General features: G+C 48.5%; 19 non-coding genes across 19 annotated transcripts; all 19 read right to left on the reverse strand.

Moving 5' to 3' along the window:
* Positions 1 to 218: 218 nt before the first annotated feature.
* Positions 219 to 409, reverse strand: LOC139259271 (U2 spliceosomal RNA). Its single transcript, XR_011592454.1, has one exon. It is a non-coding gene; the product is annotated as a U2 spliceosomal RNA (small nuclear RNA).
* A 570-nt stretch (positions 410 to 979) lies between these two features.
* Positions 980 to 1170, reverse strand: LOC139259272 (U2 spliceosomal RNA). Its single transcript, XR_011592455.1, has one exon. It is a non-coding gene; the product is annotated as a U2 spliceosomal RNA (small nuclear RNA).
* A 564-nt stretch (positions 1171 to 1734) lies between these two features.
* On the reverse strand, positions 1735 to 1925 carry LOC139259273 (U2 spliceosomal RNA). Its single transcript, XR_011592456.1, has one exon. It is a non-coding gene; the product is annotated as a U2 spliceosomal RNA (small nuclear RNA).
* A 564-nt stretch (positions 1926 to 2489) lies between these two features.
* On the reverse strand, positions 2490 to 2680 carry LOC139259274 (U2 spliceosomal RNA). The gene has a single exon (XR_011592457.1). It is a non-coding gene; the product is annotated as a U2 spliceosomal RNA (small nuclear RNA).
* Positions 2681 to 3277: 597 nt separating this feature from the next.
* LOC139259275 (U2 spliceosomal RNA) lies at positions 3278 to 3468 on the reverse strand. Its single transcript, XR_011592458.1, has one exon. It is a non-coding gene; the product is annotated as a U2 spliceosomal RNA (small nuclear RNA).
* A 621-nt stretch (positions 3469 to 4089) lies between these two features.
* Positions 4090 to 4280, reverse strand: LOC139259277 (U2 spliceosomal RNA). The gene has a single exon (XR_011592460.1). It is a non-coding gene; the product is annotated as a U2 spliceosomal RNA (small nuclear RNA).
* Positions 4281 to 4880: 600 nt separating this feature from the next.
* On the reverse strand, positions 4881 to 5068 carry LOC139259331 (U2 spliceosomal RNA). Its single transcript, XR_011592512.1, has one exon. It is a non-coding gene; the product is annotated as a U2 spliceosomal RNA (small nuclear RNA).
* Positions 5069 to 5650: 582 nt separating this feature from the next.
* LOC139259278 (U2 spliceosomal RNA) lies at positions 5651 to 5841 on the reverse strand. The gene has a single exon (XR_011592461.1). It is a non-coding gene; the product is annotated as a U2 spliceosomal RNA (small nuclear RNA).
* Positions 5842 to 6432: 591 nt separating this feature from the next.
* On the reverse strand, positions 6433 to 6623 carry LOC139259279 (U2 spliceosomal RNA). The gene has a single exon (XR_011592462.1). It is a non-coding gene; the product is annotated as a U2 spliceosomal RNA (small nuclear RNA).
* Positions 6624 to 7193: 570 nt separating this feature from the next.
* Positions 7194 to 7384, reverse strand: LOC139259280 (U2 spliceosomal RNA). Its single transcript, XR_011592463.1, has one exon. It is a non-coding gene; the product is annotated as a U2 spliceosomal RNA (small nuclear RNA).
* A 573-nt stretch (positions 7385 to 7957) lies between these two features.
* LOC139259281 (U2 spliceosomal RNA) lies at positions 7958 to 8148 on the reverse strand. Its single transcript, XR_011592464.1, has one exon. It is a non-coding gene; the product is annotated as a U2 spliceosomal RNA (small nuclear RNA).
* Positions 8149 to 8731: 583 nt separating this feature from the next.
* LOC139259282 (U2 spliceosomal RNA) lies at positions 8732 to 8922 on the reverse strand. Its single transcript, XR_011592465.1, has one exon. It is a non-coding gene; the product is annotated as a U2 spliceosomal RNA (small nuclear RNA).
* A 546-nt stretch (positions 8923 to 9468) lies between these two features.
* On the reverse strand, positions 9469 to 9659 carry LOC139259283 (U2 spliceosomal RNA). The gene has a single exon (XR_011592466.1). It is a non-coding gene; the product is annotated as a U2 spliceosomal RNA (small nuclear RNA).
* A 565-nt stretch (positions 9660 to 10224) lies between these two features.
* Positions 10225 to 10415, reverse strand: LOC139259285 (U2 spliceosomal RNA). Its single transcript, XR_011592467.1, has one exon. It is a non-coding gene; the product is annotated as a U2 spliceosomal RNA (small nuclear RNA).
* A 600-nt stretch (positions 10416 to 11015) lies between these two features.
* Positions 11016 to 11206, reverse strand: LOC139259286 (U2 spliceosomal RNA). The gene has a single exon (XR_011592468.1). It is a non-coding gene; the product is annotated as a U2 spliceosomal RNA (small nuclear RNA).
* A 591-nt stretch (positions 11207 to 11797) lies between these two features.
* Positions 11798 to 11988, reverse strand: LOC139259287 (U2 spliceosomal RNA). Its single transcript, XR_011592469.1, has one exon. It is a non-coding gene; the product is annotated as a U2 spliceosomal RNA (small nuclear RNA).
* A 570-nt stretch (positions 11989 to 12558) lies between these two features.
* On the reverse strand, positions 12559 to 12749 carry LOC139259289 (U2 spliceosomal RNA). The gene has a single exon (XR_011592471.1). It is a non-coding gene; the product is annotated as a U2 spliceosomal RNA (small nuclear RNA).
* A 600-nt stretch (positions 12750 to 13349) lies between these two features.
* On the reverse strand, positions 13350 to 13540 carry LOC139259290 (U2 spliceosomal RNA). Its single transcript, XR_011592472.1, has one exon. It is a non-coding gene; the product is annotated as a U2 spliceosomal RNA (small nuclear RNA).
* Positions 13541 to 14095: 555 nt separating this feature from the next.
* Positions 14096 to 14295, reverse strand: LOC139259338 (U2 spliceosomal RNA). The gene has a single exon (XR_011592518.1). It is a non-coding gene; the product is annotated as a U2 spliceosomal RNA (small nuclear RNA).
* Between the last annotated feature and the right edge of the window lie 103 nt (positions 14296 to 14398).

Here is a 14398-nt window from a genome sequence, read left to right on the forward strand (position 1 = left end):
ACAACAACAACAACAACAACAACAACAACAACAACAACAACAACAACGACGTCGACGTCGACGTCGACGTCGAGGGCCCAGCCGCAGAGCGGGAAACCTAGCAAAGCCCCGCCCTGGAAAAATAGCACGTGCCAACGCCGGAATCGTCATCATACAACAACTACAAATACAACATCATCATCTATTTTTGTCTTTTAAGACTTCCCGCCCCAAAGAGGGGAAGCTGCACCGTTCCTGGAAACACTGCAATACCAGGTCGATGCGTGGAGTGGACGGAGCAAGCCCCTGTTCCATCTCCCTGTTCCAAAAATCAATTTAATATTTGGTCCCCAGATAGGGGACGTATCAGATATTAAACTGATAAGAACAGATACTACACTTGATCTTAGCCAAAAGGCCGAGAAGCGATAGCCTGTAAAACTGCGGCAAATGAACAATTCCTCTTCGGCGCCCGTCTCCCCCGTAGGTCTGGCCGTGGCTGACCGAGTGTAGTTGCAAAGGGCCAACGGAAGGCTTCGAGCGAGAAAGCAGTTGAAGCCAGGACTGCACCTTCGCAGAAATCCAACAGGCGGCATCGTCGACGTCGAGGGCCCAGCCGCAGAGCGGGAAACGTAGCAAAGCCCCACCCTGAAAAATAGCACGTGCCAATGCAGAAATCATCATCATCATCATCATCATCAAAAACAACAACAACAACAACAACAACAACAACAACAACAACAACAACAACAACAACAACAACAACAACAACAACAACAACAACAACAACAACAACAACAACAACAACAACAACAACAACAACAACAACGACGTCGACGTCGACGTCGACGTCGAGGGCCCAGCCGCAGAGCGGGAAACCTAGCAAAGCCCCGCCCTGGAAAAATAGCACGTGCCAACGCCGGAATCGTCATCATACAACAACTACAAATACAACATCATCATCTATTTTTGTCTTTTAAGACTTCCCGCCCCAAAGAGGGGAAGCTGCACCGTTCCTGGAAACACTGCAATACCAGGTCGATGCGTGGAGTGGACGGAGCAAGCCCCTGTTCCATCTCCCTGTTCCAAAAATCAATTTAATATTTGGTCCCCAGATAGGGGACGTATCAGATATTAAACTGATAAGAACAGATACTACACTTGATCTTAGCCAAAAGGCCGAGAAGCGATAGCCTGTAAAACTGCGGCAAATGAACAATTCCTCTTCGGCGCCCGTCTCCCCCGTAGGTCTGGCCGTGGCTGACCGAGTGTAGTTGCAAAGGGCCAACGGAAGGCTTCGAGCGAGAAAGCAGTTGAAGCCAGGACTGCACCTTCGCAGAAATCCAACAGGCGGCATCGTCGACGTCGAGGGCCCAGCCGCAGAGCGGGAAACGTAGCAAAGCCCCACCCTGAAAAATAGCACGTGCCAATGCAGAAATCATCATCATCATCATCATCAAAAACAACAACAACAACAACAACAACAACAACAACAACAACAACAACAACAACAACAACAACAACAACAACAACAACAACAACAACAACAACAACAACAACAACAACAACAACAACAACAACAACGACGTCGACGTCGACGTCGACGTCGAGGGCCCAGCCGCAGAGCGGGAAACCTAGCAAAGCCCCGCCCTGGAAAAATAGCACGTGCCAACGCCGGAATCGTCATCATACAACAACTACAAATACAACATCATCATCTATTTTTGTCTTTTAAGACTTCCCGCCCCAAAGAGGGGAAGCTGCACCGTTCCTGGAAACACTGCAATACCAGGTCGATGCGTGGAGTGGACGGAGCAAGCCCCTGTTCCATCTCCCTGTTCCAAAAATCAATTTAATATTTGGTCCCCAGATAGGGGACGTATCAGATATTAAACTGATAAGAACAGATACTACACTTGATCTTAGCCAAAAGGCCGAGAAGCGATAGCCTGTAAAACTGCGGCAAATGAACAATTCCTCTTCGGCGCCCGTCTCCCCCGTAGGTCTGGCCGTGGCTGACCGAGTGTAGTTGCAAAGGGCCAACGGAAGGCTTCGAGCGAGAAAGCAGTTGAAGCCAGGACTGCACCTTCGCAGAAATCCAACAGGCGGCATCGTCGACGTCGAGGGCCCAGCCGCAGAGCGGGAAACGTAGCAAAGCCCCACCCTGAAAAATAGCACGTGCCAATGCAGAAATCATCATCATCATCATCATCATCAAAAACAACAACAACAACAACAACAACAACAACAACAACAACAACAACAACAACAACAACAACAACAACAACAACAACAACAACAACAACAACAACAACAACAACAACAACAACAACAACAACGACGTCGACGTCGACGTCGACGTCGAGGGCCCAGCCGCAGAGCGGGAAACCTAGCAAAGCCCCGCCCTGGAAAAATAGCACGTGCCAACGCCGGAATCGTCATCATACAACAACTACAAATACAACATCATCATCTATTTTTGTCTTTTAAGACTTCCCGCCCCAAAGAGGGGAAGCTGCACCGTTCCTGGAAACACTGCAATACCAGGTCGATGCGTGGAGTGGACGGAGCAAGCCCCTGTTCCATCTCCCTGTTCCAAAAATCAATTTAATATTTGGTCCCCAGATAGGGGACGTATCAGATATTAAACTGATAAGAACAGATACTACACTTGATCTTAGCCAAAAGGCCGAGAAGCGATAGCCTGTAAAACTGCGGCAAATGAACAATTCCTCTTCGGCGCCCGTCTCCCCCGTAGGTCTGGCCGTGGCTGACCGAGTGTAGTTGCAAAGGGCCAACGGAAGGCTTCGAGCGAGAAAGCAGTTGAAGCCAGGACTGCACCTTCGCAGAAATCCAACAGGCGGCATCGTCGACGTCGAGGGCCCAGCCGCAGAGCGGGAAACGTAGCAAAGCCCCACCCTGAAAAATAGCACGTGCCAATGCAGAAATCATCATCATCATCATCATCATCAAAAACAACAACAACAACAACAACAACAACAACAACAACAACAACAACAACAACAACAACAACAACAACAACAACAACAACAACAACAACAACAACAACAACAACAACAACAACAACAACAACAACAACAACAACAACAACAACAACAACAACAACGACGTCGACGTCGACGTCGACGTCGAGGGCCCAGCCGCAGAGCGGGAAACCTAGCAAAGCCCCGCCCTGGAAAAATAGCACGTGCCAACGCCGGAATCGTCATCATACAACAACTACAAATACAACATCATCATCTATTTTTGTCTTTTAAGACTTCCCGCCCCAAAGAGGGGAAGCTGCACCGTTCCTGGAAACACTGCAATACCAGGTCGATGCGTGGAGTGGACGGAGCAAGCCCCTGTTCCATCTCCCTGTTCCAAAAATCAATTTAATATTTGGTCCCCAGATAGGGGACGTATCAGATATTAAACTGATAAGAACAGATACTACACTTGATCTTAGCCAAAAGGCCGAGAAGCGATAGCCTGTAAAACTGCGGCAAATGAACAATTCCTCTTCGGCGCCCGTCTCCCCCGTAGGTCTGGCCGTGGCTGACCGAGTGTAGTTGCAAAGGGCCAACGGAAGGCTTCGAGCGAGAAAGCAGTTGAAGCCAGGACTGCACCTTCGCAGAAATCCAACAGGCGGCATCGTCGACGTCGAGGGCCCAGCCGCAGAGCGGGAAACGTAGCAAAGCCCCACCCTGAAAAATAGCACGTGCCAATGCAGAAATCATCATCATCATCATCAAAAACAACAACAACAACAACAACAACAACAACAACAACAACAACAACAACAACAACAACAACAACAACAACAACAACAACAACAACAACAACAACAACAACAACAACAACAACAACAACAACAACAACAACAACAACAACAACAACAACAACAACAACAACAACAACAACAACAACAACAACAACGACGTCGACGTCGACGTCGACGTCGAGGGCCCAGCCGCAGAGCGGGAAACCTAGCAAAGCCCCGCCCTGGAAAAATAGCACGTGCCAACGCCGGAATCGTCATCATACAACAACTACAAATACAACATCATCATCTATTTTTGTCTTTTAAGACTTCCCGCCCCAAAGAGGGGAAGCTGCACCGTTCCTGGAAACACTGCAATACCAGGTCGATGCGTGGAGTGGACGGAGCAAGCCCCTGTTCCATCTCCCTGTTCCAAAAATCAATTTAATATTTGGTCCCCAGATAGGGGACGTATCAGATATTAAACTGATAAGAACAGATACTACACTTGATCTTAGCCAAAAGGCCGAGAAGCGATAGCCTGTAAAACTGCGGCAAATGAACAATTCCTCTTCGGCGCCCGTCTCCCCCGTAGGTCTGGCCGTGGCTGACCGAGTGTAGTTGCAAAGGGCCAACGGAAGGCTTCGAGCGAGAAAGCAGTTGAAGCCAGGACTGCACCTTCGCAGAAATCCAACAGGCGGCATCGTCGACGTCGAGGGCCCAGCCGCAGAGCGGGAAACGTAGCAAAGCCCCACCCTGAAAAATAGCACGTGCCAATGCAGAAATCATCATCATCATCATCATCATCATCAAAAACAACAACAACAACAACAACAACAACAACAACAACAACAACAACAACAACAACAACAACAACAACAACAACAACAACAACAACAACAACAACAACAACAACAACAACAACAACAACAACAACAACAACAACAACAACAACAACAACAACAACGACGTCGACGTCGACGTCGACGTCGAGGGCCCAGCCGCAGAGCGGGAAACCTAGCAAAGCCCCGCCCTGGAAAAATAGCACGTGCCAACGCCGGAATCGTCATCATACAACAACTACAAATACAACATCATCATCTATTTTTGTCTTTTAAGACTTCCCGCCCCAAAGAGGGGAAGCTGCACCGTTCCTGGAAACACTGCAATACCAGGTCGATGCGTGGAGTGGACGGAGCAAGCCCCTGTTCCATCTCCCTGCAAAAATCAATTTAATATTTGGTCCCCAGATAGGGGACGTATCAGATATTAAACTGATAAGAACAGATACTACACTTGATCTTAGCCAAAAGGCCGAGAAGCGATAGCCTGTAAAACTGCGGCAAATGAACAATTCCTCTTCGGCGCCCGTCTCCCCCGTAGGTCTGGCCGTGGCTGACCGAGTGTAGTTGCAAAGGGCCAACGGAAGGCTTCGAGCGAGAAAGCAGTTGAAGCCAGGACTGCACCTTCGCAGAAATCCAACAGGCGGCATCGTCGACGTCGAGGGCCCAGCCGCAGAGCGGGAAACGTAGCAAAGCCCCACCCTGAAAAATAGCACGTGCCAATGCAGAAATCATCATCATCATCATCATCATCAAAAACAACAACAACAACAACAACAACAACAACAACAACAACAACAACAACAACAACAACAACAACAACAACAACAACAACAACAACAACAACAACAACAACAACAACAACAACAACAACAACAACAACAACAACAACAACGACGTCGACGTCGACGTCGACGTCGAGGGCCCAGCCGCAGAGCGGGAAACCTAGCAAAGCCCCGCCCTGGAAAAATAGCACGTGCCAACGCCGGAATCGTCATCATACAACAACTACAAATACAACATCATCATCTATTTTTGTCTTTTAAGACTTCCCGCCCCAAAGAGGGGAAGCTGCACCGTTCCTGGAAACACTGCAATACCAGGTCGATGCGTGGAGTGGACGGAGCAAGCCCCTGTTCCATCTCCCTGTTCCAAAAATCAATTTAATATTTGGTCCCCAGATAGGGGACGTATCAGATATTAAACTGATAAGAACAGATACTACACTTGATCTTAGCCAAAAGGCCGAGAAGCGATAGCCTGTAAAACTGCGGCAAATGAACAATTCCTCTTCGGCGCCCGTCTCCCCCGTAGGTCTGGCCGTGGCTGACCGAGTGTAGTTGCAAAGGGCCAACGGAAGGCTTCGAGCGAGAAAGCAGTTGAAGCCAGGACTGCACCTTCGCAGAAATCCAACAGGCGGCATCGTCGACGTCGAGGGCCCAGCCGCAGAGCGGGAAACGTAGCAAAGCCCCACCCTGAAAAATAGCACGTGCCAATGCAGAAATCATCATCATCATCATCATCATCAAAAACAACAACAACAACAACAACAACAACAACAACAACAACAACAACAACAACAACAACAACAACAACAACAACAACAACAACAACAACAACAACAACAACAACAACAACAACAACAACAACAACAACAACAACAACAACAACAACAACGACGTCGACGTCGACGTCGACGTCGAGGGCCCAGCCGCAGAGCGGGAAACCTAGCAAAGCCCCGCCCTGGAAAAATAGCACGTGCCAACGCCGGAATCGTCATCATACAACAACTACAAATACAACATCATCATCTATTTTTGTCTTTTAAGACTTCCCGCCCCAAAGAGGGGAAGCTGCACCGTTCCTGGAAACACTGCAATACCAGGTCGATGCGTGGAGTGGACGGAGCAAGCCCCTGTTCCATCTCCCTGTTCCAAAAATCAATTTAATATTTGGTCCCCAGATAGGGGACGTATCAGATATTAAACTGATAAGAACAGATACTACACTTGATCTTAGCCAAAAGGCCGAGAAGCGATAGCCTGTAAAACTGCGGCAAATGAACAATTCCTCTTCGGCGCCCGTCTCCCCCGTAGGTCTGGCCGTGGCTGACCGAGTGTAGTTGCAAAGGGCCAACGGAAGGCTTCGAGCGAGAAAGCAGTTGAAGCCAGGACTGCACCTTCGCAGAAATCCAACAGGCGGCATCGTCGACGTCGAGGGCCCAGCCGCAGAGCGGGAAACGTAGCAAAGCCCCACCCTGAAAAATAGCACGTGCCAATGCAGAAATCATCATCATCATCATCATCATCAACAACAACAACAACAACAACAACAACAACAACAACAACAACAACAACAACAACAACAACAACAACAACAACAACAACAACAACAACAACAACAACAACAACAACAACAACAACAACAACAACAACAACGACGTCGACGTCGACGTCGACGTCGAGGGCCCAGCCGCAGAGCGGGAAACCTAGCAAAGCCCCGCCCTGGAAAAATAGCACGTGCCAACGCCGGAATCGTCATCATACAACAACTACAAATACAACATCATCATCTATTTTTGTCTTTTAAGACTTCCCGCCCCAAAGAGGGGAAGCTGCACCGTTCCTGGAAACACTGCAATACCAGGTCGATGCGTGGAGTGGACGGAGCAAGCCCCTGTTCCATCTCCCTGTTCCAAAAATCAATTTAATATTTGGTCCCCAGATAGGGGACGTATCAGATATTAAACTGATAAGAACAGATACTACACTTGATCTTAGCCAAAAGGCCGAGAAGCGATAGCCTGTAAAACTGCGGCAAATGAACAATTCCTCTTCGGCGCCCGTCTCCCCCGTAGGTCTGGCCGTGGCTGACCGAGTGTAGTTGCAAAGGGCCAACGGAAGGCTTCGAGCGAGAAAGCAGTTGAAGCCAGGACTGCACCTTCGCAGAAATCCAACAGGCGGCATCGTCGACGTCGAGGGCCCAGCCGCAGAGCGGGAAACGTAGCAAAGCCCCACCCTGAAAAATAGCACGTGCCAATGCAGAAATCATCATCATCATCATCATCATCAAAAACAACAACAACAACAACAACAACAACAACAACAACAACAACAACAACAACAACAACAACAACAACAACAACAACAACAACAACAACAACAACAACAACAACAACAACAACAACAACAACAACAACAACAACAACGACGTCGACGTCGACGTCGAGGGCCCAGCCGCAGAGCGGGAAACCTAGCAAAGCCCCGCCCTGGAAAAATAGCACGTGCCAACGCCGGAATCGTCATCATACAACAACTACAAATACAACATCATCATCTATTTTTGTCTTTTAAGACTTCCCGCCCCAAAGAGGGGAAGCTGCACCGTTCCTGGAAACACTGCAATACCAGGTCGATGCGTGGAGTGGACGGAGCAAGCCCCTGTTCCATCTCCCTGTTCCAAAAATCAATTTAATATTTGGTCCCCAGATAGGGGACGTATCAGATATTAAACTGATAAGAACAGATACTACACTTGATCTTAGCCAAAAGGCCGAGAAGCGATAGCCTGTAAAACTGCGGCAAATGAACAATTCCTCTTCGGCGCCCGTCTCCCCCGTAGGTCTGGCCGTGGCTGACCGAGTGTAGTTGCAAAGGGCCAACGGAAGGCTTCGAGCGAGAAAGCAGTTGAAGCCAGGACTGCACCTTCGCAGAAATCCAACAGGCGGCATCGTCGACGTCGAGGGCCCAGCCGCAGAGCGGGAAACGTAGCAAAGCCCCACCCTGAAAAATAGCACGTGCCAATGCAGAAATCATCATCATCATCATCATCATCAAACAACAACAACAACAACAACAACAACAACAACAACAACAACAACAACAACAACAACAACAACAACAACAACAACAACAACAACAACAACAACAACAACAACAACAACAACAACAACAACAACAACAACAACAACAACAACGACGTCGACGTCGACGTCGACGTCGAGGGCCCAGCCGCAGAGCGGGAAACCTAGCAAAGCCCCGCCCTGGAAAAATAGCACGTGCCAACGCCGGAATCGTCATCATACAACAACTACAAATACAACATCATCATCTATTTTTGTCTTTTAAGACTTCCCGCCCCAAAGAGGGGAAGCTGCACCGTTCCTGGAAACACTGCAATACCAGGTCGATGCGTGGAGTGGACGGAGCAAGCCCCTGTTCCATCTCCCTGTTCCAAAAATCAATTTAATATTTGGTCCCCAGATAGGGGACGTATCAGATATTAAACTGATAAGAACAGATACTACACTTGATCTTAGCCAAAAGGCCGAGAAGCGATAGCCTGTAAAACTGCGGCAAATGAACAATTCCTCTTCGGCGCCCGTCTCCCCCGTAGGTCTGGCCGTGGCTGACCGAGTGTAGTTGCAAAGGGCCAACGGAAGGCTTCGAGCGAGAAAGCAGTTGAAGCCAGGACTGCACCTTCGCAGAAATCCAACAGGCGGCATCGTCGACGTCGAGGGCCCAGCCGCAGAGCGGGAAACGTAGCAAAGCCCCACCCTGAAAAATAGCACGTGCCAATGCAGAAATCATCATCATCATCATCATCATCAAAAACAACAACAACAACAACAACAACAACAACAACAACAACAACAACAACAACAACAACAACAACAACAACAACAACAACAACAACAACAACAACAACAACAACGACGTCGACGTCGACGTCGACGTCGAGGGCCCAGCCGCAGAGCGGGAAACCTAGCAAAGCCCCGCCCTGGAAAAATAGCACGTGCCAACGCCGGAATCGTCATCATACAACAACTACAAATACAACATCATCATCTATTTTTGTCTTTTAAGACTTCCCGCCCCAAAGAGGGGAAGCTGCACCGTTCCTGGAAACACTGCAATACCAGGTCGATGCGTGGAGTGGACGGAGCAAGCCCCTGTTCCATCTCCCTGTTCCAAAAATCAATTTAATATTTGGTCCCCAGATAGGGGACGTATCAGATATTAAACTGATAAGAACAGATACTACACTTGATCTTAGCCAAAAGGCCGAGAAGCGATAGCCTGTAAAACTGCGGCAAATGAACAATTCCTCTTCGGCGCCCGTCTCCCCCGTAGGTCTGGCCGTGGCTGACCGAGTGTAGTTGCAAAGGGCCAACGGAAGGCTTCGAGCGAGAAAGCAGTTGAAGCCAGGACTGCACCTTCGCAGAAATCCAACAGGCGGCATCGTCGACGTCGAGGGCCCAGCCGCAGAGCGGGAAACGTAGCAAAGCCCCACCCTGAAAAATAGCACGTGCCAATGCAGAAATCATCATCATCATCATCATCATCAAACAACAACAACAACAACAACAACAACAACAACAACAACAACAACAACAACAACAACAACAACAACAACAACAACAACAACAACAACAACAACAACAACAACAACAACAACAACAACAACAACGACGTCGACGTCGACGTCGACGTCGAGGGCCCAGCCGCAGAGCGGGAAACCTAGCAAAGCCCCGCCCTGGAAAAATAGCACGTGCCAACGCCGGAATCGTCATCATACAACAACTACAAATACAACATCATCATCTATTTTTGTCTTTTAAGACTTCCCGCCCCAAAGAGGGGAAGCTGCACCGTTCCTGGAAACACTGCAATACCAGGTCGATGCGTGGAGTGGACGGAGCAAGCCCCTGTTCCATCTCCCTGTTCCAAAAATCAATTTAATATTTGGTCCCCAGATAGGGGACGTATCAGATATTAAACTGATAAGAACAGATACTACACTTGATCTTAGCCAAAAGGCCGAGAAGCGATAGCCTGTAAAACTGCGGCAAATGAACAATTCCTCTTCGGCGCCCGTCTCCCCCGTAGGTCTGGCCGTGGCTGACCGAGTGTAGTTGCAAAGGGCCAACGGAAGGCTTCGAGCGAGAAAGCAGTTGAAGCCAGGACTGCACCTTCGCAGAAATCCAACAGGCGGCATCGTCGACGTCGAGGGCCCAGCCGCAGAGCGGGAAACGTAGCAAAGCCCCACCCTGAAAAATAGCACGTGCCAATGCAGAAATCATCATCATCATCATCATCATCAAAAACAACAACAACAACAACAACAACAACAACAACAACAACAACAACAACAACAACAACAACAACAACAACAACAACAACAACAACAACAACAACAACAACAACAACAACAACAACAACAACAACAACAACAACAACAACAACAACAACAACAACAACGACGTCGACGTCGACGTCGACGTCGAGGGCCCAGCCGCAGAGCGGGAAACCTAGCAAAGCCCCGCCCTGGAAAAATAGCACGTGCCAACGCCGGAATCGTCATCATACAACAACTACAAATACAACATCATCATCTATTTTTGTCTTTTAAGACTTCCCGCCCCAAAGAGGGGAAGCTGCACCGTTCCTGGAAACACTGCAATACCAGGTCGATGCGTGGAGTGGACGGAGCAAGCCCCTGTTCCATCTCCCTGTTCCAAAAATCAATTTAATATTTGGTCCCCAGATAGGGGACGTATCAGATATTAAACTGATAAGAACAGATACTACACTTGATCTTAGCCAAAAGGCCGAGAAGCGATAGCCTGTAAAACTGCGGCAAATGAACAATTCCTCTTCGGCGCCCGTCTCCCCCGTAGGTCTGGCCGTGGCTGACCGAGTGTAGTTGCAAAGGGCCAACGGAAGGCTTCGAGCGAGAAAGCAGTTGAAGCCAGGACTGCACCTTCGCAGAAATCCAACAGGCGGCATCGTCGACGTCGAGGGCCCAGCCGCAGAGCGGGAAACGTAGCAAAGCCCCACCCTGAAAAATAGCACGTGCCAATGCAGAAATCATCATCATCATCATCATCATCAAAAACAACAACAACAACAACAACAACAACAACAACAACAACAACAACAACAACAACAACAACAACAACAACAACAACAACAACAACAACAACAACAACAACAACAACAACAACAACAACAACAACAACAACAACAACAACAACAACAACGACGTCGACGTCGACGTCGACGTCGAGGGCCCAGCCGCAGAGCGGGAAACCTAGCAAAGCCCCGCCCTGGAAAAATAGCACGTGCCAACGCCGGAATCGTCATCATACAACAACTACAAATACAACATCATCATCTATTTTTGTCTTTTAAGACTTCCCGCCCCAAAGAGGGGAAGCTGCACCGTTCCTGGAAACACTGCAATACCAGGTCGATGCGTGGAGTGGACGGAGCAAGCCCCTGTTCCATCTCCCTGTTCCAAAAATCAATTTAATATTTGGTCCCCAGATAGGGGACGTATCAGATATTAAACTGATAAGAACAGATACTACACTTGATCTTAGCCAAAAGGCCGAGAAGCGATAGCCTGTAAAACTGCGGCAAATGAACAATTCCTCTTCGGCGCCCGTCTCCCCCGTAGGTCTGGCCGTGGCTGACCGAGTGTAGTTGCAAAGGGCCAACGGAAGGCTTCGAGCGAGAAAGCAGTTGAAGCCAGGACTGCACCTTCGCAGAAATCCAACAGGCGGCATCGTCGACGTCGAGGGCCCAGCCGCAGAGCGGGAAACGTAGCAAAGCCCCACCCTGAAAAATAGCACGTGCCAATGCAGAAATCATCATCATCATCATCATCAAAAACAACAACAACAACAACAACAACAACAACAACAACAACAACAACAACAACAACAACAACAACAACAACAACAACAACAACAACAACAACAACAACAACAACAACAACAACAACAACAACAACAACAACGACGTCGACGTCGACGTCGACGTCGAGGGCCCAGCCGCAGAGCGGGAAACCTAGCAAAGCCCCGCCCTGGAAAAATAGCACGTGCCAACGCCGGAATCGTCATCATACAACAACTACAAATACAACATCATCATCTATTTTTGTCTTTTAAGACTTCCCGCCCCAAAGAGGGGAAGCTGCACCGTTCCTGGAAACACTGCAATACCAGGTCGATGCGTGGAGTGGACGGAGCAAGCCCCTGTTCCATCTCCCTGTTCCAAAAATCAATTTAATATTTGGTCCCCAGATAGGGGACGTATCAGATATTAAACTGATAAGAACAGATACTACACTTGATCTTAGCCAAAAGGCCGAGAAGCGATAGCCTGTAAAACTGCGGCAAATGAACAATTCCTCTTCGGCGCCCGTCTCCCCCGTAGGTCTGGCCGTGGCTGACCGAGTGTAGTTGCAAAGGGCCAACGGAAGGCTTCGAGCGAGAAAGCAGTTGAAGCCAGGACTGCACCTTCGCAGAAATCCAACAGGCGGCATCGTCGACGTCGAGGGCCCAGCCGCAGAGCGGGAAACGTAGCAAAGCCCCACCCTGAAAAATAGCACGTGCCAATGCAGAAATCATCATCATCATCATCATCAAAAACAACAACAACAACAACAACAACAACAACAACAACAACAACAACAACAACAACAACAACAACAACAACAACAACAACAACAACAACAACAACAACAACAACAACAACAACAACAACAACAACAACAACAACAACAACAACAACAACAACAACGACAACGACGTCGACGTCGACGTCGACGTCGAGGGCCCAGCCGCAGAGCGGGAAACCTAGCAAAGCCCCGCCCTGGAAAAATAGCACGTGCCAACGCCGGAATCGTCATCATACAACAACTACAAATACAACATCATCATCTATTTTTGTCTTTTAAGACTTCCCGCCCCAAAGAGGGGAAGCTGCACCGTTCCTGGAAACACTGCAATACCAGGTCGATGCGTGGAGTGGACGGAGCAAGCCCCTGTTCCATCTCCCTGTTCCAAAAATCAATTTAATATTTGGTCCCCAGATAGGGGACGTATCAGATATTAAACTGATAAGAACAGATACTACACTTGATCTTAGCCAAAAGGCCGAGAAGCGATAGCCTGTAAAACTGCGGCAAATGAACAATTCCTCTTCGGCGCCCGTCTCCCCCGTAGGTCTGGCCGTGGCTGACCGAGTGTAGTTGCAAAGGGCCAACGGAAGGCTTCGAGCGAGAAAGCAGTTGAAGCCAGGACTGCACCTTCGCAGAAATCCAACAGGCGGCATCGTCGACGTCGAGGGCCCAGCCGCAGAGCGGGAAACGTAGCAAAGCCCCACCCTGAAAAATAGCACGTGCCAATGCAGAAATCATCATCATCATCATCATCATCAAAAACAACAACAACAACAACAACAACAACAACAACAACAACAACAACAACAACAACAACAACAACAACAACAACAACAACAACAACAACAACAACAACAACAACAACAACAACGACGTCGACGTCGACGTCGACGTCGAGGGCCCAGCCGCAGAGCGGGAAACCTAGCAAAGCCCCGCCCTGGAAAAATAGCACGTGCCAACGCCGGAATCGTCATCATACAACAACTACAAATACAACATCATCATCTATTTTTGTCTTTTAAGACTTCCCGCCCCAAAGAGGGGAAGCTGCACCGTTCCTGGAAACACTGCAATACCAGGTCGATGCGTGGAGTGGACGGAGCAAGCCCCTGTTCCATCTCCCTGTTCCAAAAATCAATTTAATATTTGGTCCCCAGATAGGGGACGTATCAGATATTAAACTGATAAGAACAGATTTTTTTTTTTTTTTTTTTTTTTTTTTTTTTTATTTTTTAAATTCATGTCCAATCGTTATCCAATCGTTACAATTCTTTGTCAAACGCCAGAGGTCACCCTGCACCAGTCAAGGATCACTCTGCGCCAATGCTCTTAGCCAAAAGGCCTA

The sequence above is a fragment of the Pristiophorus japonicus genome, unplaced genomic scaffold (assembly GCF_044704955.1).
Source record: "Pristiophorus japonicus isolate sPriJap1 unplaced genomic scaffold, sPriJap1.hap1 HAP1_SCAFFOLD_991, whole genome shotgun sequence".
Lineage (NCBI taxonomy): Eukaryota > Metazoa > Chordata > Chondrichthyes > Pristiophoridae > Pristiophorus > Pristiophorus japonicus.